This window comes from Triturus cristatus, chromosome 11 (genome assembly GCF_964204655.1).
Source record: "Triturus cristatus chromosome 11, aTriCri1.1, whole genome shotgun sequence".
Classification (NCBI taxonomy): Eukaryota; Metazoa; Chordata; class Amphibia; order Caudata; family Salamandridae; genus Triturus; species Triturus cristatus.
In genome coordinates, this window is record NC_140594.1 from 791,028,049 (window position 1) to 791,054,576 (window position 26,528).

Genomic DNA, 26,528 nt, shown 5'->3' on the forward strand with positions numbered 1-26,528 from the left:
AGGGCCCATGGTATACCAAGGATAGTCATTTCAGACAGAGGCCCTCAGTTTGTTTCTCGTTTTTGGCGCTCCTTTTTAAAGAGGTTGGGTGTGGACTCCCGTCTGTCTTCCAGCTTCCATCCTGAGACGGATGGACAGACGGAAAGAGTAAATCAGGAATTGGAGCAATATTTGCGCCTGTTCCTGATGGATCAGGAGGGAGAGTGGCCAGATCTGATTTGGGCAGCAGAGTTCGCTTATAATAATGCCGAGCATGCCTCCACTGGTTACTCTCCGTTCTATTTAAATTCTGGTCGACATCCTAACACTTTGTTAGATAAGGAGATCAGTGATGTACCTGCAGTGGAGACAGTAGTGCAAGACTTACATGAGACTTTTCAATTAGCTTCTAGAAATCTGTCTAAGGCTAAGGATTCCTACAAGAAGCAGGCAGACAAGAAGAGACGTGCAAATCCCGTTTATGAAAGGGGGGATTTGGTTTGGGTTTCCACTAGAAATTTACGTCTGAAGGGGAATCGGAAGTTTCAGCCTAGATTTGTAGGCCCCTTTCAGGTAGAACGAATGTTGAATCCAGTCAGTGTAAAGGTTTGTCTTCCCCCCAGGTTGAAAATACATCCAGTTTTTCATGTTTCTCTGCTCCAGCGTAGTCCACAGGGACTTAGGGCCAGAAATTCACCCTCCTCAGTTTTGGTGCAAGGGAGGGAAGAGTTTGAGGTTAAGAGAATTCTTGATTCTAGGTTTCAAAGAGGGAAAATATACTATCTAGTGGATTGGAAGGGTTGTGGGCCAGAAGAGAGATCCTGGGAGCCACAGTCCCACATTCATGCTCCACGATTGCTCCGAGAGTTTCATCGCACACATCCCACTAAACCCAAGGAGGTGAGGAGGGGGGGTTTGGTGGGAGGTACTGTCAGGACTGGTGCTGTAATGGTTAAATTCCCCAGGTTAAGTATCCAACCAATAAGTCGGTCTAAGTGTCTGGGTGGAAGGCGAAGAAGCATTTCTGTGAAATCGCTCTCCGCTCTTCTACGATCTTTCCAGTTCTAGGCTCCTAGTATTCTCTTCCCCCTCCTCCCCTCAAGATGGCCGCTGGTTAGGTCCTCTCTCCCCTTCAGTGGTTCGATTGGTTAGCAGTACAGTTTACCTTGGTTGATGTGCGAGCGTGCGTGCAGAGCGCGGCGCACTTCAACCGTCAATTTTCCTGAGGAGAGTCGGAGTTTGTCGAGCTCCGTGTTTTAGAGCAGGTTTCCAGTCAGGGAACCTTCTGTTTTCCAAGCGGTTTAGCCGCTTACCTGTTGGAGTTGAATTCTGTCCAAATATTGAGGATTCCCAGCAAAGTGCTTCACAACTTTGGCAGGTTTGGAATTTCAAGTCTTCTGGAGGGAGACAAGCCTACAAGTTCGACATGAAGCTGGAGCAGTGAAAGCTGAGAGGCAGGTCAGCTAAACCTCTACAGTGAAGTGAGTGAAGCATTCTTTAGTTGATAGTCTGCATTTTGACTGAAACTCGCAGACACAAGGCTATTTGAAGAGACAACTAGAGGAACCCTCTGTTGCTGAGTTTGTGATAGAGAGTCGCATATGAGCTAATCTTCAATTTAGTAAAGTACAGCGGCAGGAGTATTTCAAGCAGCAAGAACAGAGTTCTTCACAAAAAGACTTTCTAATGCGCAATTGGAGTACATGCAAAAGTATACATATATATATATATATATATATATTTATACATAGGAACTTTCCTTCTATCCTTCGTCTGCAAAGTTCTGGAACTGGCAAGAAGAATAGTCTGCAATTAAGAAAGAGTAATCACATGAAAAAGACTATAATCTTCTAAGAGGTAGTCAGGTTGGTAGACATAAGTTATTCAGAGTGGCAGGAGGGGTATTTAGGCTAAGAAAAGAGCAAGGGGTTACATGTATTTTCTATTTTGCAGGAGTCCAAACACGCCTACAATACACCTACTCTCCCACTTAGAAGCTTGCCACAGAACTAATCCAGAGAGCAGCAACCCACTGTGTCAGGACAGGTATAGTTGAGTATAGAAAGAAACTCATTAGTGAAGTAACGTTAGAATTGTTGTTGAATAACTCTCATTGCAGGAATCAAGAGGAAGAAGCTCTGAGTCCCGTCCCGAAGAAGACGCAGTGCAGTCTCTCTTTTTCTGTCCAATTCCCCTTTCCCCCGCTTTGCTGCGTGCGAGCTTTAGTTCGCGGCAGCGGAGTGGCGGAGTGGAGATCAAGCATCGGCTCCTGTGGAAGAGGCACGTTCAGCTAAGGTATTTGACAGTGTCTTGCTAAAATGCTGATTTCCCATGTCTGTGCACGTTTTCCAGGATCAACACACGATGCCTACATCATGAGGCGTAGCAGGGTACCACAAATGATGCTGCGGCTGCACAACAAACGAGCATGTCTTGTTGGTGGGTAAACTCTGTTTGTCCTGTGTGTTGTGGTATCTTTGGCTCTTACGGCATCTCCTGACCCACTTATTTACATGATGTTTCCATGTAGGGGACTCTGGATATCCCAACATGCCATGGCTAATGACACCTCTCCGCAACCCAAGAACAGCTGCAGATCACGGGTACAACAATGCACACGGGCAGACCAGGTGAGTGATTGAGAGGACGTTTGGACTCCTGAAGAGCCGATTCCGGTGTCTTGACAAGACAGGCGGGTCCCTCCCATATGCACCGGAGAAGGTGTGCAAAATCTTCATTGTGTGCTGCATGCTGCACAACATGGCCGTTGAGAAGGCTGTGCCACTCATCCTTGATCCTGATGTGCAGGAACATCCACCCGTGGAGGATCCAGGGCTTGGTCATGAGGCATGTGATGAGGAGGAGGAGGATGATATCCGGAGTCAGCTCATACGCAACTTCTTCTCATAATGGTGAGTCACTGGGTATGAGTTTGCAAGCTTGTAGCATTGAGTGGCATGTGTTGCAATGTGTGTGTCCAGCTGACTGAATGCAATGTGACTTTGATGTGTGTATTGATGTGTCACTCGAGAGATGATGTCATGCCACACAGTTTTGCGTAGAGACTTTCTTTGCAATTTGCATCTGTCCAACATTGTTCATGTTTCGTAGCTGACCATGTGTGCGGCGAGATTTGTTTTAGGTGACTTCTTGTGTGTCTGTCATTCCCAGGATTTTGCACCTGTTGTCTGCTCGTGTCATCTTTGTCCTCCTGCTATTCCTCATGAGGATTGCAACGTGTGCTGAATCAGCGTTCCATGCACAGACATGTGGAAATGTCACTTTGGGTAAGGATAGCAGCACGGCTTTTTGGTGGTGGTACGGGTTGGGAATGTGTGGGGACTGCTTCTGTGCATGTTGTGGTACCATGCATTCATGTCTTCTCACCATGGAACATATAACATGTAGCATCACTCCCATGACATGATATTCACCCTTCTTGACAGTCATCTGTAGTGGAGTGTGGAGTCTGATGTAGGCATCAATGGGCGTAAACCTTGCCTCTGAAACATCGCGGATCCTACTAGTGGACATAGTGTGGGACATCACAACAACAGGCTCAATGGTGAATTGCAGCCTCTCCATGTGCAGCAGGATGTGTTTGGCTCATCCCCTTAACTTGTGTGCCAGTTCATTGGGATTTACAACATCCGTGTTGTGAAGGGGGGGTCCAGCGTATGTCCCACATGTTCTGTCAACTGACCTGTGAGTCTGTTCGTATGGATGCATTTCCTTTTGTGTGAATTTGTGCAATAAAGGTGTTCAGCACAATCCAAAGTGCCTCATCTCTGTCACTGCGGATCTCTTGCCAGTTTGCATGCGTCATCTATGGCATAATTGTCAAAGATTGAGCATATGAGTGTATGTGTACTTCGGCAACATGTATGCATTTCTTCATGGCTAATAATCTCTATTGTGCATGAAGTACCTGGTTGTGTATGTATTTGTGCAGGTTGCTCCCCACAACGGGACGTGAACACCTGCTGATGGTGTGTCTCCTGCGTTCAGCTCCGCATTTTGTTGCCTGATCCTGTGGCTGTCATTTTTGTTGATTCTTCATACATTTTCTCGGAGTGACCCATGAGTAACCTGACACTCCTTCCTTTACATACACCTGTTGCACTGTGCCTTTCTGACTTCCTTGTCTTTATGTGCCACTTTTTGCCTAGTTTCTCACCCCTTCCACCTGCTGCTGCCTCACCTGTGCCTCCAAAATGCTCCTCCCTTGCCCCTTCCACCCATTCTTAATGCCGCCAGCAGCTTGTCTGTGCCACTGTTGCTGCAACGCTGCACCAAAGGCAGGACCGTCTGTGCCTGCAACGTGCACAGTGTACGACCCTTTGGTCCTTGCATGACCCACGTCACACAACAGGCTCATGCTGCAGCCATCCCTCCAAGCAATGTCCACCAGACAAGCAACCGCCTGCTATCAGACAACCCCTAAGCGCACACACAACACCTTTGCATGCTGAGTGTGCAACTCCAACTGCCTACACAGCGCTGCCCCACCTACCAGACCCTGTCAGAACAAGCAGGTCATGTGCCTCCTACTCCACACCCGCTCCGTCCACCAGCACGCCATTGGACTCTGTTACCTCCTCAACACAACAGCCGCACACATCACCTTCATGACAGTAACCTGGATAAAAGCATCCTAAGCACACAACTTCTTCATTGCCATCTCTGACGGATACAAGAAGACCCGCAGGGACGGCACCAACAATCCCGGCGGATGACTTGCAATTTATTCACAAGTACACCCTCAGAGTCACAAATCCGGTTTTGCACCAACCCCCTGGCAACCCTCAGAGTAACTCTCATCTACAGATCTCCAGGCCTACATCCACAAATCCCCAAAGCCATCAACACATACATCTGCATGCACGCCCTCACCTCCACAGGCTACATGTGGCTGGGGGCCAGTAACTTCTTGTTGTAGGAGGACCACACCACCATCCATCATTGGTCCATCAACATTTGCATCCACGTCTCCGACAAGCAACACACTGCCCCACACCCCGCTACCGATCACCCAAAGATGCTTGATGTAAGTCACCACAGACAAGCTCTGTGGGACACTCGAACCAACACCCCCGCCACACCCTGTAACCTCACACACTGGATCAGCAACTGATCCAACAATCTTGCCACATTGACGGACTTTCCTGTGAAGCACAACAACAGTTAAACCACCTGGGACAAGGCAGACCTACTGGACTCATACAGATCTAGATGGACTCTTGTGCTAACCTTGCAACACAAAGAACCATCAGTTACCTTACAGCCCTGGAAAACGCCACACACAGGCATCACCATATCATCAGCAAGGACAAGTGGAGATCCTTCAGATAGGGCCGAGGCACCACAACACACGACATAAAGGAGCTCATCAGCATTGTGAGTGGACTGACAGCTGCCCTCCATCCAAAAGACACCCCACCCTTGCAAGGCAGATCAAATCCCTTGCAACTTTCTACCACTGCAAGCTCATGGCCATACACGACAGCCTTGACACACAGAGGCAGACAGCAGTATTATCCACGGGACAAACCTCCCTCAGGTTCTGGACTCCCGTCAACAGCAAATACACCACCTGTCTCATGTGCACCATCCACTCTGGCTCTCCATCAGGCCCCTTCCCACACAACATCTCAACCACATAATTCCCCATCCTTGAAGCCCACGTCCAGCGCGTCCTGAATGTCTCCTTTGAGTTTGCCACATTCCATGGGAGCTGGAGGCATGCAGAGACCCAGGCCCTTCTTCAACAATGGACTGCAGTACCGCAGGATCTCCTGGAACATCACCCTGCTTCCCTACCCAGCAAATGTCACCAGGAAGACACTCAATGAGCAACTGATAAACTTCCTCCGTGCAAACAGCTCCAGGCAACCGGCACCAGAACATCTTCCACAGTAATCACACCACTGCAACCGTCATCATTGCCACCACCAACGACAACTTTGCCATGCTCAACAATGGTGAGACCACCCCCCTTGACCTCTCAACGGCATTCTACACCATGTGCTACCACACTGTCAGCTCACACATCTCCAACACTGGTATCCAGAAGAGCGCCCAGGATTAAATCAACAAGTAGCTCACCAGCAAGGCCCAGGGAGTGGGCCTCCACCCTGCAGCATGTAGTACACTGGGGTCATATGGCCCATGCCCCAGGGCTAATCTCTCAGCGTGACAAACTTCAATGTCTCCATGACCCCCCTCTCCACCATCACATGCGCACACGACCTCATCATCATCTCGTATGCCATTGACACCCAGCTGCGCCTCAACCTCACCAAAGACCCATCCATTGCCAGATCCAACCTTCAAGAAGGCATGAGATCCGTTGACGATTGGCTGAACATCAGCCACCTGAGGCTGGACTTGGACAGGACTGAGGGCATCATCTGAGGATTGTCCCCTTATGGCTGGGTCAACTCCTTGTGTCCCACCGGCCTGGGCACCGCACCAGCACCCAGTGGCCATGCACGCAAGCTGGTGTTCATCATGGACTCATCGATAACAATTACCATGCAACTCAACACCATCTGTACCTCATGCTGCAACACCCTCCGCATGGTGCAAATGATCCACAGATAGATCCACTCCAAGGCAAGACAGACCGTCCCCCAGGTCTACGACACAAACCGGCTCAACTACAGCACCGCCCTCTACGGAGGAACAACAGCAAAACTGCAAGAGAAGTTGTCCACATCCAGGGTGCATCCGCACACCTCATCTTCAACATCCTCCGCCCCAGCCACGTCACCGTCCACCTGAGATCGCTGCAATGGCTCACTGTCTGCTACAGGATCACCTTCAGACTCCTCAACCACACTCAGGAGGCAGTCCACAACCCCAGACCCAAAACCGACCTTGGACGTCTGTCATCCAACACCCCGTTGGCCCAACTCCGTGCAGCCCACCTGCCCTGGCCACCATTCATCACATCCACAGGAAAACTGCATGCAGGAGATAGTTCTCCCACCTCACCAAACAGACCTGGGACTCCCTCCCCGGGCACCTCAACATGACCCATGACCTCTACACCTTCATGATATTCTGCCAAATTAGTCTGTCTGAGCAGTATTGCAATCCCCCCCTCAGCAGCTTGAGGCCATCACGGGTGAGTGTTGGGCTCCATGTTTGTATTTGGTGATACATTGTGACCCATGTGTGTCCTCAACCAGACTCAGTCCATGTGGCAGATGATGTCAGTCAATGAGGTGATGCTGTCGCACATGGAGGCCAGGTGCCAGGCCAGGTGACCTGGGAGATGTGGATGGTCCGCTGCCTCTCACGGTCTTTTCCGTGGATGACCCACCTTCCTCCGGGGACCCTCAGATGCAGGTCTTGATGATGCTTGGGACGCTCCGTCGGATGAATCCTCCTCCTCTTCCCTCCCTGTGGCTGGTGGTGGTCTTTGCCTGGTGGCACAGGGAGGGTTGCCCATGTTGTCGGCGATCCGACGGATTGAATGGCTTATGTCCCTTTGCACCGCCAGGAGCTCAACCAGTCTTGCCTCCATCCGTTCTTGGTGTTCTTGTTGACTGGCGTGTTGCTCGGCCTGCTGGTTCTTCATCTCTGTGAGGGTCACCACTACCTGGCTGAACTCCCTGGTGTCACGCCGGTATGCGTCCATGATTTTGGCTATGTGTGACATCCCGGTCCCTTCAGCTGGCTGGTCAGGTTCCCGCCTCCGCCTGCCTCCACTCCCACCACCCCTGCCCACACAAGCCTGGCCTGCTGTTGTGGGCACATCGGGTCTACGGGACCCCTGAGGGATGGCAGTGGCGGTGTTGTCTGCCTCCTCCTGGGTGCCCGGCGCACCTTGTCCCTCCTGGTCAGACTAGCTCAGTTGTTCACTGCGGGCAGGGCTCCTCGGTGTCTCCTGGGATGTGGCAGGAATGGGGGTGGTGGTTGGCACAGATGTTCCAGAACCAGGTGCTGCTAGGGCTTGGACAGCAGAGGGTCCAGGTCGGTTGGGGTCATCCGCGGAGTGTTGAGAGGCGTCACTGCCGGTGGGATCAGGTTCTCCCCGAGCCTGGGACTGAGATTCTTCACCCCCATTGTTGGGGGGAGATTCATCACGTTGCCCTGTGTGTGAGAGACAGACAATGTTAATGCGGTTTCATGCAACATCCATGTTTCATACACATTCAAGTTGTCACTGTTCCTCCAGGTAGTTGTATGTGCCTAGCATTCTCCTCAATATTCACTTGTGGATGGGTATGTTGCGGGGGACAGTTTGATATGTTCTCCGGAGTCTTTGACATGTAGATTTTTTGCTTGGATGCTTCTTCGGCTATGTATTGGTGCTGTTGTGTTACATGTCCATTGTGACAGTGGGTAAATCCATTGCCTGTCCCGGGGGTGTCTGCTTGTGTAAGGGGTGTGTGTGACAGGGCCTTCTGGTGGGTGTAGTGTGATTTTGCACTGGGGCTCCCGGTGAGGTAGCTGTCCCCCCATGGAGCATGCTGCCATGACAGTGAGTGGGAGTTCCTGTCCTAGATATCTGACCTTGTTGTCTTGGTGTTTGTGTTTGCACTGGTCACAGGAGGGACTTGTGCTGCCTACACCCGGGCCCAGTGTCAGCTATCTTGTCAGTACTTTCCCAATTCCTGTGCATTGCGCATGGTGCATGGGTATGTACCTGGGCCATATGGGATGAGGGCAATTGTGTCTGATTTGGAGTTCAACAATGCGTTTTGTGACACCCACCCTCCCAGCATACCGGACATCCATTCTTGGGTTGGTGCTTCGTGTAGCATGGGACATAGCATGGCCTTGCTTTGTCAATGGGGCATACACATGTTAGTGGCATTAGCATTGTTTTTGACTGTGGTTCTGGCCTGTGAGTTGCATGCATTTTGTGTAGTTGGGGTGTGGATGCCATTACCCCCATGTTGCGTAAGTTGTTTGTGTACTCACCAGGCTCTGGAACTCCTTGAAGTCCATGTACTCCCACCGGCGGAAGCAGGGCCATCACCTTCTCCTCCCAGGGATGGAAATGTACTGGTCTGCGGGGCCCACCACCTCCAGTGATGTTGCTCTGGGCGTAGTCGTCATTAATTTTTCACTTGATCGCCCCCCGCAGATCGTACCACCTGGCTTCGCATGGCATTCAGTCCTGGTCCTTCTGATGGGTGCAACAGCATTCACCCTATCGACGATCCTCTGCACAGGCGTGATTTTTCGGCTATGCTGGTCTGTCTGACCAATGTTCCAAACAGCTGTGGCTCGACTCTGATGACTTCATTGACAAGGATCTCCAGCTCCTCCCTTGTGAACTTTGGATTCTTGTCTGTGGGCATGGTGTGGGGTGAGGGTGTAGATGGTTGTGGGTGTGTGGGTCTGAATGTGAAGGTGTGGGTCTGAATGTGAAGAAGGGGTATGTGTGAAGGAGGTTGTGTGAAGGTGTATATGTTAAGGTGGATGGGTGCAGCTGTTGGTGTGTGCTCTCTAGCTGCAGTGAGTCTGTTGCAAAGGCTCATGGTTTGTGTGTGTGGGCCCTTTTTATTGGTCCATTTGTGGGTGGGCCTCAGTTTGAATTTTTGGTGAGTGTGTTATAAGGGGTGGTTGTGAGTTTGCCCGTCTGGTTGCCTGTTTGGATGTGGCCAGGTCAGTCATTTCCATGTTTTGTGCACTGTAGACGTCTTTTGTTGTGTTGTGAGAGTTGAATAGACCCTCCTTGTGCTGTTTTACATTGCTTATGTACGGTGCGTTCATACGCGATGATGTTGTTGTGAGGTGCGTACATGCACGATGTTGGGGTACGCACCGTACATACGCGATGATGTTGTTGTGAGGTGTGTACATACGCGATGATGTTGTTGTGAGGTGCCTGCATACGCGATGATGTTGTTGTGAGGTGCGTACATACGCGATGTTGTGGTACGCACCGTACATACGCGATTATGATGTTGTGAGGTGCGCACATACGTGATGTTGGGGTACACACCGTACATACACGATGATGTTGCTGTAAGGTGTGTACATACGCGATGATGTTGTTGTGCGGTGCGTACATACGTGATGTTGGGGTACGCACCGTACATACGCGATGATGTTGTGAGGTGCCTACATACGCGATGTTGGGGTACGCACCGTACATACGCAATGATGTTGTTGAAAGGTGTGTACATACGCGATGCTGTTGTGAGGTGCGTACATATGTATGGGGGGCCTGTACGACTCGCACCCCGGGAACTACTTTTCCCGGGATACGAGTCGTACAAAGTTTCCCCGTGTACGGGACTCTTTCCGTACGAATCCTAAATCAGAAAGCCGGTCCGGATCGTACTTGTACACTCGGACTGTATTTTTAGGCTTCGTACGGAAAACTGTCCGGGTCCGTCTCGTACAACTTTTCCCGATCGAATTCGTAGGGATGGGGCCGATCCGTATGTATTTTTCCCGTACGAATCGTACTTCACGGGTGGGACGGGACTTGTATGATTCGTACGGGAAAAATTACGGATACGAGTCGTACGTAAAAAAAAAATACAGGATCGGAATCGGCCCCTTAATTGGTAGTGAGGGTTTTGGGGATCAGAGAATGCTAGCAATAAGGGGAAGTGACAGAGCTTTAAGTTCAGAAAAGGCTAGCATTACGGAATATTGATCGGCTTTTAGGGTTCAGGAAAGGGTATAATAAAGAGGTATCAAAGGGTTTTTAGGGTTCAGGAAAGGGTAGCATTAAGGGATAGTAAGGAGTTGGAAGGCGCAGAGATCGGTAGCCTTAAAGGGCAGTAAGGTGCATCTAGGTGTCAGTGAATGTTAGTGTTAAGGGTAGTAAGGGGTTAGTAGGGGTCAAGGATTGGTAGTATTAAGGAGTAGTTAATGGCTTTTAGGGTTTATGGGAGAGTAGCAATAAGGGGTGGTTCAGGGATTTAAGGGTTCAGGGTAGGGAAGCCTTGCAGGGTATATTAAGGTACAGTTACATACATTGAAGAAAGCATGTAATAAAAAGGTTTTTAAAAATCAATATTTTGGAAATGTCATAGGAAATAATGAAGGTAACATTGTTACCTCAACAATCTCAAATTGACTTTTTCAACTTTATTGCATACAACCATATTTTCCTCATGAAATCTGTTGCTGCATCACTGGAGCTTGAGCAATGGGAATTTCGTGGAAGTGCTAAACGTACATTAATTGACACATTCATTACTTTAGCCTAAGTTGTAGGCCTGAATCCACAGTACCTTTTTAATATTCTCGTTTCTGAAATGAATGCTTAGTTTCCCATGTGAGCCTTGTAGAACGTTGTTCGTTCCCATGCATTGCAGGTGGACCAACACATGTTAGTGAAGAGTAAGGATATTGTTTCCATTAGATAGTTGAGGAATGAGGAAGTTATAGTTAGCTTGGCCTAGTGAAGATAAGGTGGAGGGAGATGAATTCACATCGGAGAAGGAGACAAGACCAAGGACGAACTGTTGCAGAGGGTAGTACACGGAGACAGCCATGAAAGGAATCACCATCATAGTAAATTTTGTGGCTGAGCCTACTTTAGCCGACGTGTGAGGAAAGCATTATTGAATATTTGCTTTATACAATTTTGAATATATGATGCATTGTAGAGAGAGACAGATGCCTCATTCCATTTTGCCTCCCTGACAGAGAGAACCTGAGTGCTAGCTTGCTCCTTTCCTGCTTGTGACTTCATGCTACTGACCCATCTGTTGGTGGAGTGACTTTTTAGGAAGGCTCTAACCACTAAAATCTTTTCTCTTTCGAACCTCTTGCTTAAATGCTAGTTTAGGGATGCCAAGTCTAGAGTTAGAGTAGGGATAGATAGAAATGAATGCTTTACTCCACTGCAGTGCCGAAGCAGGCGAACCGTAACTTTTGCTTTCTAATTTCATGCATAATAGTCATAGAACTTGTTCTTTTCAGTGCTGCACCGAGTAAATCTCTGCAGGAGATTTGGATTCCTTTTGTTTCCTTTGTAATTTTATACTCTCATGCTAAGAATCATATATGTCCAACTATTTTTAAACTTGTAACACATTTTGACTAACCTTCATTCGATTATCAACCTGAGTTACTGTGTAGCCATATAGAAATACACTGTATATTAAATTGATTTACGAAACGTTGCTCCTCTTTACACTTTCATGCTGCTAAAAAGAGCCATTGAAGGATCAAAATCGAAGAAGAACTGAATGAATGGGCCCAGACCAGATAGATAGATAGACAGACAGACAGACAGACAGACGGACGGAAGAAGGGAGGGAGGGATGGATGGATGGATGGATGGATGGATGGATGGATGGATGGATGGATGGATGGATGGATAGATAGATAGATAGATAGATAGATAGATAGATAGATAGATAGATAGATAGATAGATAGATAGATAGATAGATAGATAGATAGATAGATAGATAGATAGATAGATAGATAGATAGATAGATAGATAGATAGATAGATAGATTAAAGCACGTGAAAAACATGCTGCATTCTTGTGGTATGTGAGCTTTACATAAAAAGGACAATCTAAGTGGCACAGTACAATAACTGAACCAGATTCTGCACTCAGAAATGCCTCATTCAATGTGCCGCAAAAGTCGTTTGAACTTCATGTGAGCCCACTGAAAACACTTTGTACTACCGTGTAATAACAGTCCTCGGAAGAAATGTGACACTTTAAGAGTTTTCAGCCTTGATTGTGCTATTTGTCTGCTTTTTTCAGAGGTGATTCTGCACCGATTTGACCCTGGTGTTACTGCATGTAACAGTAATCGAGGCGGGAAATGTTCGAGCACTCTTTCCGTGAAAAGCGGCCACTTATGGCACTGGGGAGGGGGAATTACATTAAAATAAGCTCGGATGTATACTGAAAATAAATGTACCTGTTATGAAATAGAGACAATAGTAAATCATACATTAAAAGTGAGGGCAATTAACAGATGTGTTAGCAATTAAAATGCGCACCAAGCTGGAGAACAAATTGTTGGAAATCTCTTCGATTCCAGGCACAGTGAAGGGGCGCTTTACTCATTTGATGTATACATCATTCAATTTCACAATTTCCAGGCAGAGGTAAGCAAAGGAGGTAATTTTGAGTTTGCCAGAGTGGAGAGAACTGCCATAGATCAGGGGAAAACCAGCTCCATACTTGGAGATGAAGGAACTGCTAGATGTTTGATAGAAGAACCTCAGCTAGGTCTGCAGTCAGAAATCCCTAGCTGGTGGCCTTTCAGCCACCAGGGCTGCTGGTCTGACTGTGTTAGAATGGTTGCTCTTTCTAGGGCTGGCCTTTCATCGTACATTTTCAGGTTGAGGCTACTAGACAATGCATGCTATGTCTGTTACAAGGCATTTTATTGCTTACCAATAACATCGAGGAGCTTGGAGGTAACCATTGTTTGGTTTTTCCTGCCCTCTCATTTGCTGCTTTTTATTCAGTCTTGTATTTGTCATCTGTTTGGAGCATTGCTTCTTTGAAGTCTCCTTGATTGGCTGCCACCACTTCTTTTATTTCTTGCTTTTCAATCATTACTTTTTTCTTTTGAGGGAAGCACTCCATTAGAGTATGTGTGTTTTAGAGCCATCTTACTCGTGTGCGCCTCTCCCTTTGCATTCTGTTTTGCTCTCTGTTGCCCTTCTGCTTCTTCCTGCCCCCTTCCTCTTGCGCTCGCCCATGTCTTTCTGCGCACTGCCACCCCCACGTGTTTCTTTCCCCCAACCCCCACATTGCTTTTGCACCCACCCTCCCCTTTGCTTGTACGTCTCCACCAGCCCTTCACCTGTTCCTTTTGCTTCCACTGCTGGGTTGCTTCAGCATCATATTCCACCCTTCCCTATGTTGCCCCCACTCTCCCCTGTTGGTTCCGCTAAAATTATTTTTGTGTTTTATTTTATTTTTAGTTAGAGATCCAACTTGAATTGGTAACTAAAAAAAAGGAGCATTATTTTGTAAGCAATGAAATGTGTGGTGCAAGTGTCTACAAACTGACGTGGGTGGCCATGTCAAAGGCTTTTGTTTTTCAGCGTGCTGACGTAGGTGTCCGGCGCAGTGTGGGTGGAGGTAGGGCCTCTGCTGCTCCATGAGGCCAGTGAACAACCTGTACGGATTTATATAATAGCCATATGGATTTTCCAAGGATCACATTTATACAAATGTAGGAGTACAGTAGCACATTAACCATAAAAAACTATGTAATGTACACAGCAAAGAAGGCAAAGGCAAAGGTTATCATTGGCTGTCACTCACAAACTGATCAGCCATTATTCATAAGCCATTGGTTGATTGCATGGCCAGTCTGATATACAAGCTTTTGCTTCTTTGCTGAGATGTTCTTTGATGGAGCAGTTGAACGACTCCAAACACCACATAGCACAGTACTCCATCACTGTCAGGGCTTCCCATGTGGAAGTCCTCCACCGGGCTGCTGCACCTCACGGTAAAGGAGTGCATCATTCCCATGATTCCCACCCACTAGCCATCCATTACATTGCTGTATGCAGCTTCAAGGGGTCTGAGGGAACCCATGCAGCCATGAATAGAGCAGCCGCTCGGGTGCTCTTCAGCACAGACAGCCTTTCAGTTTATATTTGTGTCAAGTAGTTAAGCTGCTGCTCTGGCTCTGTGTGCTTAGCAGGGTGGGAGAGTCTGCACTTTATTCATATTTCTCTGTCCCCTTATTCTGCATTCTTTTTTAGTGTCATTCTTTGTAGGGATAACCTGTTCTTTATTCCCATTACCTGGTGCACAACCAGCTGCCTTTGCCATGCCATCTTTCAGTTGTCCCTCCTTACTTTAGTAGTGATAGCCTGTTCTCCTTTCACATTATCTCCTACGCCAATGGTCCCTGGAGGTGCTCTGTGGTTGGCCATTGGAAAGGGCTGCCTTTGCCATGCCATCTTTCAGTTGTCCCTCCTTACTTTAGTAGTGATAGCCTGTTCTTCTTTCACATTATCTCCTACCTCTAATGGTCCCTGGAGGTGCTCTGTGGTTGGCCATTGGAAAGGGCTGCCTTTGCCATGCCATCTTTCAGTTGTCCCTCCTTACTTTAGTAGTGATAGCCTGTTCTTCTTTCACATTGTCTCCTACCTCTAATGGTCCCTGGAGGTGCTCTGTGGTTGTCCATTGGAAAGGGCTCCATTGACGGCTACAGCGACAAGCTTGGGAGTCCCTCCTTCTTCCACCACAATGTCTATGGCCAACCCTTTGCTATCTATTTCCCTTATCATCAACACTTACGAATTGGCCAGAATCACAAAAGCAACTTTGAAATAATTTTGCAGCAGCTTATGGCACGGTATACACAGCGTTCACTCAGGCAGTGCACTGTGAGATGTTCATACTAAGGTAACATTAAAATGCAGCCTGTGTACGAGCATTTGGATACAAGTAATTAATTTCCTTTTAATGATTAGCGTCATTAGGAGCAGGTGTTCAGGTAATGACACTTAGGTAAACAACGCTGAAAATATGACAAGTACATACTCTGCCAAGGATTCAATGCTGCACGAAAAGCAGGTACTTTGGTACTTAAAGTTAATGGTACATGGAGCAGATGCAGCAGGAGGGGCAGACACTTTAGTACTTATGGTGCACCATGTGAAGTATGTTTCAGCTACTGTCACTATGCTGATATATGGATTAATTTCAGTCCAGATAACATTTCAATTACACACTGAAATTTTGCATTACACAATTTAGTGTAATTTTCTTATTTTGTGAAACTGGTTTGAGGACAAAGTATAGGCAAAAGACATTTTATGCTTAACCCATTCTCATGCTGGTATCGCATAAGACTTTTTTTAGTACGTTTTTGCATGAAAATTACTCATGAAAACCAAATTTCTGTCCATTCATGAATTTTGTTTTAATGTTTGCAAAATGGTCAAATAAATTGTGTGTTTTGCACAACCCTAGTTAATATTTAACAGGTAACACTGCACTTCACAGCTACTTGGTTAATAATACTCAGGGGCATTTAGGGCCATGCATTTATGAAATAAAGTAAGGGTCAGATTTTGACATGGGCCGACTGCCTTTCCTCCGACAGGGGGACAAAGTAAGTTACTCCATTGCTCTGACAGAGGTGCTGGCCAACACATTTTGAAATGTCTGTCACCCTGATGGACATTTCAAGGATTGACAGGAACCATTGTCAAGACGGTTCTAGCCAATGCATTATAACTTTGCCTGACAGCACCATCAAACATGATGGAGCCAGTTGTACAACAAAGTTCGATTTTTTTATATTTTCAAAAAGAAAATCCCAAAGCGGGATTTTCTTTTTGAAAATAAAAAAAACTATGCCTCTTATCACAAGGTTTTTCCTGGTGGTGAACGACATTGAAAAAAAGCTCTATGTCTACTTATCTAAATTAGGTGGGAGGGCATATAGCCAATTCTCTGATGGCACTTATTCTGTCTGTCCATATGCACCATCCTCAAACTGTGGTCCGCCCTAAACAAAATTAAGAGGGCAGACAATAATGTTGGCAGGGGAAAATTCGTCCCTTTTGCAATGGAATTCCCTCTCTACCAACATTTAAATCTGGCCCTAAGTATTTTGAGGAGCTTGAACTATTTATTAACCCTGGGCGTAGTTTGCGTAGTAGCGCTACGCGTAGCTACGCGAAGTGCACTTCGAACTACGCAAGCTATGCGAGCTGCGTAGTAAATGCTGTTTGTACTGATTGCACAGTGCTGGATGCTTGTTCGCACTGTGCAATCATTGCAAACGGCATCTTGCACAGTGCAAGCAGTCGTTTTCTGCCGCTCGAGTAGCTTTGTACTCGAGGGGCAGTTTTCTCAACGCGGATTGGTAGTTTCTCATCCCGAGCATCCGTGACCAACCGCAATGAGAAACCTGAACTCTCCGTGTTGAGAATCTCGCCGGGAGGTTTATTTTCCGCTCTCGCGATCGTCAACTTGATGTTGCTGATCGCGAACGAGGATAAAGTCTCGCCGGGATGTCATTTTGCTCGCTCGCGGTCGTCAACTTGACGTTGAGGACCGCAAGCAAGCAAAAAAGGCCTGCTATGCTGCGCATTTTTGCACTGTGCTACGTGCAATTCGTGTAGCACGTAGTTGCGCAAACTATGCAAACTACACAAGCGTAGCATTGTCCTACGCCCAGGGTTACTATTTATCTCACTGTATATAGAGAGGGAAGTGTACTCAAGTAACATAACATAACTTGAAGAGAATATACATAGGCAACAATACTACACATCAACGTTTGCTGTTACTCAGAGAACATTATCGAAGAGTGGAAACTCTGGAAATAATATTGTGCAGAATGTGAAATGGGCACTTCTTCTATATCACTGAGTATTGAAAGGAGCAGTTATTTGAAATATTATGGTGTCCAGAATGATCTTTAGTAAGGAAACTGTGAATCCTGCAGTGTCCGTACTCGCACAAAGATATGCCATGTGAGAAGTGAGTACCTACTATTACTGTGCAACATGATGTGCAAGTACCCATCCGAACACTTGGCAGTTGTAGTCATGAATTGGCTGATGTTTAACTTACAGATGCAGCGTAATACAAGCCAATACTGGCAAACACGATCGGAGCCTCAACACGGCCTAGGCTATTGTGGTCACTGCGTTGCGATTTCCACTGGTAACTTTAATGGAGAGACTCTAAGTCCGTTGGTGCTTGGGTCCAGTAGGTTACTCCCCCACAGTCCTCTCTTCTTGGCACCCCACAGATACTGATGTCACACTATCCCTAACTCCTTCCTGGACAGAACCCCCAGCAGGGCTGTCTAGCGCCTTTCCTCTGTGTGGGAGCCGGCCTCGTGGCGTGGTCCTGTTTCCCCGCGCTGAGTCGCACGAGGTCCCATGCACATCGGGACTCCTCCATCTTGGATTGCACGTCACTCCACGTGACCATCTGTATGACCCTGCTCTACCCGGCCTCGGTCCCAGCGAGGCCCGACATCGAGACGCCAACCCCTGGCCCGGGGGATACCACGTGAGCCCTTCCCACTCCCGGCAGAGGGCAGTATCGATGGGACCCCCAACCGTCTCTCCACACCTGGGTGTGACCGCCCCACAGCTCTCTGGGGCCTGGCGCCTCTCCTGCTGGGCGTCTGGCCGCTCCCTACCCGGCCTCTCCGCCCCCTCCGGGCGCAAGGGTCCGGACATCAAAGGGCTCCCGTCCTATATCTGGGGCGACCCGACAACAGGGCAGTAGTTGTATCCTGGAGTCAAGAGCCCTGCTGATCGGATCGCGGCTGACCCTACGGAAGAAGACTCACCCGGAACCACCACTTGAGCCCTGCTGACGACGTCGCGGCTCCACCGTGCTTAAAGACCTTCACAAACCTTTGGGGCCATGCTGACGCTGTCGCGGCCCGACCTTGTTGAACCTTACCACCTGAGCCCAGCTGACCTCGTCGCGGCTCGACCGAAGCGGACCTACCACCAGAGCCCTGCTGACCGTGTCGCGGCTCGACCTAAGCGGAACTACCATCCGAGCCCTGCAGACGCCGTCGCGGCTCTCCACGTCCGAGCCGCTCTGAGACCAGCATCCAAGGTCTGGCACAGAACCCTCCCGTACCTGGTTGGTACCAAGACTGTCCCGCTACCCTAGCCTCTTAACGAACATTGAGACTCTGACAGGGTCCCTCGATCCCTCTGTAAATATTGCCCGTATTACTGCCGATAAAGAATCCAATCTTGCAACTGCTATTGAGTCCTGTGTGGTGGTGTTACTGGGCCTAGTACGATCATAGGAGAAGGACCTCCCCGAGGGGGCTTCTCAGCGGCGCTCGGCTATACCTTGGCGGTAGGAAGGTGCCCGGAATAGTCTCCCCGACTACCCGGTGGCCCTCCCTCCAACATTTGGTGGCCAGCAACGGGATCCGAGCCAGACGCAATCGTACAAGCAAGTAACGCAACCACTGCCGGACCAGACGGGAAAAGAAAACCATGGATGGCCAAGAAGCAACCGTGGCCGCAACCTTCCAGGTGGAGAAACTGGAGGAATACACCCACAAAGAACTCAAACAGTTCTGCAAGGACAAAGGGATCCCAACCACAGGATTGGGCACCAAGGAAGATATGCAGAGAGCCCTGAAAGCCTGGGCAGAACTCGAGACCCCTCCACCCCGAGCCGAAGGGACCTCGGCCCGGGACGGAAACCTGCCGACCACGACCCCGACAAACGGGGAGCGAACCGTCCCGGACACCAGCCTTTCCCACGAAGAGATACGAGAACGGGAAAGGGCACGGACACACGAAATGGACCTTGCCCGACTCCGGCTGGACGGTGAGCTCCTACTGGCGGAGAAAAAGATAGCCCTGGAGCAACTACGGCTGCAAGAAGAAATCGAGGAGAAGAAAAGGCATCGGGAGCTAGAGGAGAGACGGCTAACCCTCGAGCACGAGAGGAGCCTTAAAGAACTTGAACTAAAAGCTAAAACTGGGGAGACCAGCAACCCCGGAGCCCGGGACGCTCTGCCCCTGACCGAGCCAAAGGTCCACATCCCCAAGGATGTTGTCAAGGAGTACTATAAAAATGACGACATCCAGCAATGGTTCCGAGCATACGAGGTAGCCATGGCCTCCCATCGGGTACCCCGGAAGGATTGGGGCGCCGGCCTATAGGGGAGGTTCCTCAGCGAGGGGTGGGATACCCTGCTGCAACTCCCCGACGCCGTGATGACCTCGTACGACCACATGAAGGAAGCCCTACTCACACGCTACGGACTATCGGCCGAGATGTACCGGCAACGCTTCCGGGACTGCAAGAAGATCCCCGGTACCACGTGGGTCGAATACGTGGACTTCTTCAGCCGAGCGTTGGAAGGATGGATAAAAGGGAGCAAGGTCACCTCATATAATGAACTGTTCGACCTCATTGTCTGGGAGCACCTCGCCAACAACTGCTTTGTGGAACTAAGGCAACACCTCCTGGACAGTAAACTGACCGAGCCCCGGAAGCTCGCCGCCGAAGCGGACCGATGGGTCAACACCCGGGTCCCCCAGAACCCTGTGGGGGACTACACCCGGAGTACCACGGGACCTCCCCGCCAGCGAGGCAGAGCAGGGGGGTCCCACCGCAGTCGAGAATTCCCAGCCGGGCCGCCCATAAGTCCGCCACGAGGGCAAGCAACCAACCCCGCTTCCCCGACCCAGGGCCGAAGAGGGACCCCTATCGCCCGGTCTGGACCACGGCCGACAGTGACCTGCTTCGGATGTCAGCAGACCGGCCATTATGCAAGCGACCCGGCTTGCCCCGTGAACCGACGGAACGGGACCACGGGGCGACCTCCCCGACACATAGCCACTGCAGCCCTGGGGGAGAGAGAGGACGAGGAGGAAAACCACGACGACAGGTCCCCCGAGTGGGAACCAGCCGCAATGTCGCTTGTATGCCTAGGCTCCCGAGAAATGGTGCCCCGAGCCACCATCCCAAGCAACACCCAGAAGTACCAACAGTGGGTCACCATCAACGGGCGACGGGCCGAGGCCCTCCGGGACACTGGGGCCAGTGTGACCGCTGTCCGCTGCCATCTGGTGACCCCCGAACAGATCCTGCCACATGTCCTCTGCCCTGTCGGGACCGCAGACAACACCGAGAGCATGTGCCGGATGGCCCGAATCCCCTTCGAGTGGGGAGGAGTGTCCGGCACCCTAAAAGTAACTGTCCGCGACGACGCCCCGGTGGACTGCCTCCTGGGGAACGACCTAGAGAGCTCCCCCTGGGCCCAGGTGGAGCGCCGAGAGCATCTGGGGATGCTAGGACTACCTGAGTGGGCCTGCGCCACCACTCGGTCCATGACCGCCCAGCCAGCCGCGGCCCCGGCCCCCGACCAGCCGGCGGGCCCCGAACAATCCACCTCCTCCGGCCCGGAGGAACCTGACAAGGAGGCCGGGCCGTCCGAACTTTCTTCCAACGAGGCCGCTCCCCTCAGCGAGATCCCTGAGCTGGCCCAGTGGCGCCACGACGGGGGCCCCACCCGCGAACAATTCCAGCAAGAGCAGAAGGGCTGCCCGTCCCTCGAGGGGGCCTGACAGCAGGCGGCCGCGCAGGCTGCGGGGGACCCTACGGGAACCCACTGGGTCTATTGGGACAATGACTTATTGTATAGCGAGCAGAAAGTCGCCGAACTAGGGGCCGGCCGGGTGCTGGTGGTCCCCCTCCGATTTCGAGAGTTCCTCTTGAACCTGGCACATGACGTGCCCCTCGCCGGACATCTAGGGCGGGACAAGACTTACAGCCGCCTCGTGACCCATTTCTATTGGCCCCGAATGAGACGAGACGTGGACCAGCACTGCAGGTCCTGCCCGACCTGCCAAGCTAGCGGGAAGACTGGGGGACGGGTGAAAGCCCCCCTACAACCGTTTCCAGCCGTCCACACCCCGTTCGAACGAGTGGGGATCGACATCGTGGGGCCCCTCGACCCCCGAACCGCCCTGGGCCACCGCTTCATCCTGGTACTGGTCGACCATGCCACCCGATACCCAGAAGCTGTCCCCCTCCGAACTGTGACAGCTCCAGTGGTGGGCCGGGCCCTGATGGGCATCTTCTCCAGGGTGGGGTTCCCCCGAGAAGTAGTGAGCGACAGGGGGACAAACTTTATCTCGAAGTACATGAGATCCCTCTGGCAACAATGTGGGGTCACCTATAAATTCACTACCCCTTACCACCCCCAGGGGAACGGACTGGTCGAGCGGTTCAACCGAACCCTGAAGGGGATGATCAAGGGCCTGGAAGAGCCCCTCAGGAGGAGATGGGATGTCCTGTTGCCCTGCCTCCTGTTCGCCTACCGGGAGGTACCACAGAAGTCCCTGGGCTTCAGCCCCTTCGAACTGTTGTATGGGCACCCCGTCCGAGGGCCCCTCAGCCTGGTCAAGGAGGGTTGGGAGGCGAACGTCCAAAGTGCCCCGCCCGACGTCTACCGGTACCTCCTGACCCTGCGGAACCAGACTCGGAAGTTCCGGGCCCTGGCAGAAGCCAACCTTGAAGCCAGCCAAGAAGACATGAAACGCTGGTATGACGAGAATGCCTCCGCCGTCGAGTTTGAGCCGGGCCAGCAGGTCTGGGTCATGTCCCCCGTGGACCCCTGCGCCCTGCAGGACAAGTGGACCGGGCCCTTCAAGGTAGTTGAGAGGAAGAGCCCCGTCACATACCTGGTCGACATGGAGTCTCCGAGGAACCCCCTCCGGGTCCTGCACGCCAACCGGCTCAAGCCCCACTTTGCCTGAACTGAACTAAGCTTACTGCTGGCTACTGACGATGGGGGTGAAAGTGACTCCGAGCCCCTACCAGACCTCCTGGGGTCCTCGAGCCAAGACGGCTCCTTGGAGGGCGTCCGCCTCTCCGCCACCCTGACACCAGAACAGCGCCACGACTGCCAGAAGCTGCTGCAACCCTTCGCTGCCCTCTTCTCTCTCACGCCCGGGGTGACCCCCTGGTGCGTCCACGACGTGGACACGGGGGATAGCCCCCCTGTACGATACCGCGCTTATAGAGTGCCTGACCGATTCCGAGCCTGCATAAAGACCGAGGTCGCCAAGATGCTCGCCCTCGGAGTCATCGAGCCTTCCGACAGCCCGTGGGCCAGCCCGGTAGTCTTGGTACCAAAGGCCGCCGCCCCCGGCACGGCCCCCGAACTCAGATTTTGTGTCGACTACCGGGGCCTGAACGCAGTTACCAAGACCGATGCCCACCCTTTGCCACGAGCCGACGAGCTGATTGATCGCTTAGGGGCCGCCCGCTACCTAAGCACCTTTGATCTCACCGCTGGGTACTGGCAGATCAAGCTCCCTCCCGGCGCACAAGAACGATCAGCTTTCTCTACCCCCGATGGCCACTACCACTTCCGGGTGATGCCCTTCGGCATGAAGAACGCCCCAGCGACCTTTCAGAGGCTAGTAAACAAGGTCCTGGCCGGTCTCGAAGCCTTCAGCGCGGCCTACCTCGATGACATTGCTATCTTCAGCGACCACTGGGCCGCGCACCTAGGACACCTTGGGGAAGTCCTGGCCGCTCTCCAAAGAGCCGGGCTCACCATTAAAGCCAGTAAATGCCAGATCGGTCAAGGCTCTGTGACGTATCTGGGCCACCAGGTGGGGAGTGGCCAGGTGGCCCCCCTCCAGTTAAAAGTCGACGCCATCCAGGCATGGGAGCCTCCCGCCACCCAAACCGCTGTCCGGGCCTTCTTAGGCCTCACCGGTTACTACCGACGCTTCATAAAGGATTATGGCAGCATTGTGGGCCCCCTTACGGAACTCACTTCGAAGAAGCGGCCCAAGACGGTGCATTGGACGCCCCGCTGCCAGACCGCGTTTGATGCTCTCAAGGCGGCCATATGCGCTGCCCCTGTGCTACAGGCCCCCGACTACAGCAAGGAATTTGTAGTCCAGACCGATGCATCGGAGTACGGGGTCGGGGCAGTCCTCTCCCAGCTGGACGCCAAGGGCCTCGACCGACCGGTGGCCTTTATCAGCCGCCGACTGCTGCGCGAGAACAGAGGTGGAGCACCATCGAGCGGGAGGCCTTCGCTGTGGTATCGGCTCTCAAGAAGCTCCGGCCCTACCTTTTCGGTACCCACTTCAGGGTCCAGACTGACCACCGGCCCTTGCGGTGGCTCATGCAAATGCGGGGCGAGAACCCCAAGCTGTTGCGCTGGTCCATCTCCCTGCAAGGGATGGACTTCACTGTAGAACACCGGCCCGGCAACGACCACGCCAATGCTGACGGCCTGTCCCGATTCTTCCGCCTCGGCGAGGAGAACCCCCAAGAAGATGGGTGACTCTCCCTGCCTTCAGCTGGGGGGGACGCGTGTGGGAGCCGGCCTCGTGGCGTGGTCCTGTTTCCCCGTGCTAAGTCGCACGAGGTCCCATGCACATCGGGACTCCTCCATCTTGGATTGCACGTCACTCCACGTGACCATCTGTATGACCCTGCTCTACCCGGCCTCGGTCCCAGCGAGGCCCGACATCGAGACGCCAACCCCTGGCCCGGGGGATACCACGTGAGCCCTTCCCACTCCCGGCGGAGGGCAGTATCGATGGGACCCCCAACCGTCTCTCCACACCTGGGTGTGACCGCCCCACAGCTCTCTGGGGCCTGGCGCCTCTCCTGCTGGGCGTCTGGCCGCTCCCTACCCGGCCTCTCCGCCCCCTCCGGGCGCAAGGGTCCGGACATCAAAGGGCTCCCGTCCTATATCTGGGGCGACCCGACAACAGGGCAGTAGTTGTATCCTTGAGTCAAGAGCCCTGCTGATCGGATCGCGGCTGACCCTACGGAAGAAGACTCACCCGGAACCACCACTTGAGCCCTGCTGACGACGTCGCGGCTCCACCGTGCTTAAAGACCTTCACGAACCTTTGGGGCCCTGCTGACGCTGTCGCGGCCCGACCTTGTTGAACCTTACCACCTGAGCCCAGCTGACCTCGTCGCGGCTCGACCGAAGCGGACCTACCACCAGAGCCCTGCTGACCGTGTCGCGGCTCGACCTAAGCGGAACTACCATCCGAGCCCTGCAGACGCCGTCGCGGCTCTCCACGTCCGAGCCGCTCTGAGACCAGCATCCAAGGTCTGGCACAGAACCCTCCCGTACCTGGTTGGTACCAAGACTGTCCCGCTACCCTATCCTCTTAACGAACATTGAGACTCTGACAGGATCCCTCGATCCCTCTGTAAATATTGCCCGTATTACTGCCGATAAAGAATCCAATCTTGCAACTGCTATTGAGTCCTGTGTGGTGGTGTTACTGGGCCTAGTACGATCATAGGAGAAGGACCTCCCCGAGGGGGATTCTCAGCAGCGCTCGGCTATACCTTGGCGGTAGGAAGGTGCCCGGAATAGTCTCCCCGACTACCCGGTGGCCCTCTCTCCAACACTCTGCCTCCATCTTCCTTCTTCTTCATAGTGTCATTCCCACTACTTGTCCCTCACTCTTTTCCTGGAAGGACACCGCTGCAGGTCTGACAGGCTCCTTTCCTGTCTAAGGAGGTGGACAGGCTTCAAGGTACTTCAAGAGTGGAAACCAGCTCTATCAAGAGATCTAACCTTTACGTGATGTCCCCTCATCTCTGAGAGATTGATGATCAACTCTGATTGCAAAGCAATCCTCTGAGTACTCTGCAGAACATGTCCTTCAATAGCCTTAGAGGACTTCGAACTGGAACAGCAAGTGGGGCCCCTCTTTCATACACAAAATTCAAACTGAGATGTGGGTCTACAGTCTGAAAATGTAGAAACATTTTAGGGTTGATCCTGTTTTTAGTGATCTTTCCAAACTGCATTCCAAATTCAGCATTTGTTTAGAGTTGTTTCCAACAGCAGATTGGCCTCCGACCTGCAGAACCCACAACAGAGGCACAAATAGGTGCACCTGGCTGTCATCAGTTTTCCTGAAGGAGTAAATCTGATGAAGGCAAAAGGTCAGGCCTCATCTAAAAGTTTCCTCACCTTACGTGACAGAGTCCATAGTTCAGCTGCTACCATCCAGTGATTAAGAAGATGAGTCACCAGCTCCTCGCTAAGCGATAGGCCTAATGCAATATATTTGTCTTGTTTATCTTGGGCAGGCTCATATCTTCCTTTAATATCTGACATAGTCCCTTCAGTGACCAAAGTCCCCTGATTTTGGCGATGGAAGTGTCGGGCTATCAGACAGCACAATGTAGTTTAAATGTGGGCACATTATCTTCAACTGATCAGGGGAGGCACTTACAGTGGTCTCAGTTTGATACTAATGCTTTTAATCATTATCTTTTTAAATTGCGGCAACAAGAGATTTTACTGTGTCTAGACCCATTAGCTTCCGGAGAGGAAACCATACACTCATTTATTGCCATTGCTCGGTCAGTCCCCAGTCTGCTAACAGCCCCAGTAGTTACCCCTTGCTCTGAACACCTGAGATGGTTCGACAGCGAGTGCTCCCGGTCTCTCCGGCAAATCAAGATGGCCTTGAAACAGTCCCACATGATAGAACCTGGGTGGCCAGTTGTCAGAGTAAGTATAAGGGGGCCCTCAAGGAATAGAGGTGCTTGCTACAAAAACAAGCATGAGACGACTTAACAGAAGCAAGTGAACAGAGGGACTATACTCTTTTTTGGTAGATTATTAACATTCCCTGCATCTCAGAACTGGAAAAACCAGATGTTAGAAATGGGATTTCTGGTTGGCTAGGGCATGCGCCTAAGCCAGGCAAAAACCACCACTCTAGTCAGGGCAAGGGAGTTACACACCGAAGATAACCCCTGCTCACCCACTTGGTAGCTTGGCACAGGCAGTCAGGCTTATCCCAGAGGCAATGTGTGAAGCGTTTGCGCAACACACTCACACAGCAGCAACACACTAGGCACACCACAAAAGAAACTCCACACAAGGTTATATAAACAATAGCCTTTGCATTATCCAAAACACATTAGAATCATAATCACACAATATACACTGTGCCAACTGGTACTGGGAAATATTCACAGGGGATTATATACAGGACAGGGCCAATCGGGCCACTGTCAGAACCATCACAAAGCAAAAGTAGCAAATGTAAAACACAACCAGTAATTACTGGCAGAATACTGTACTCAGTATTAGCA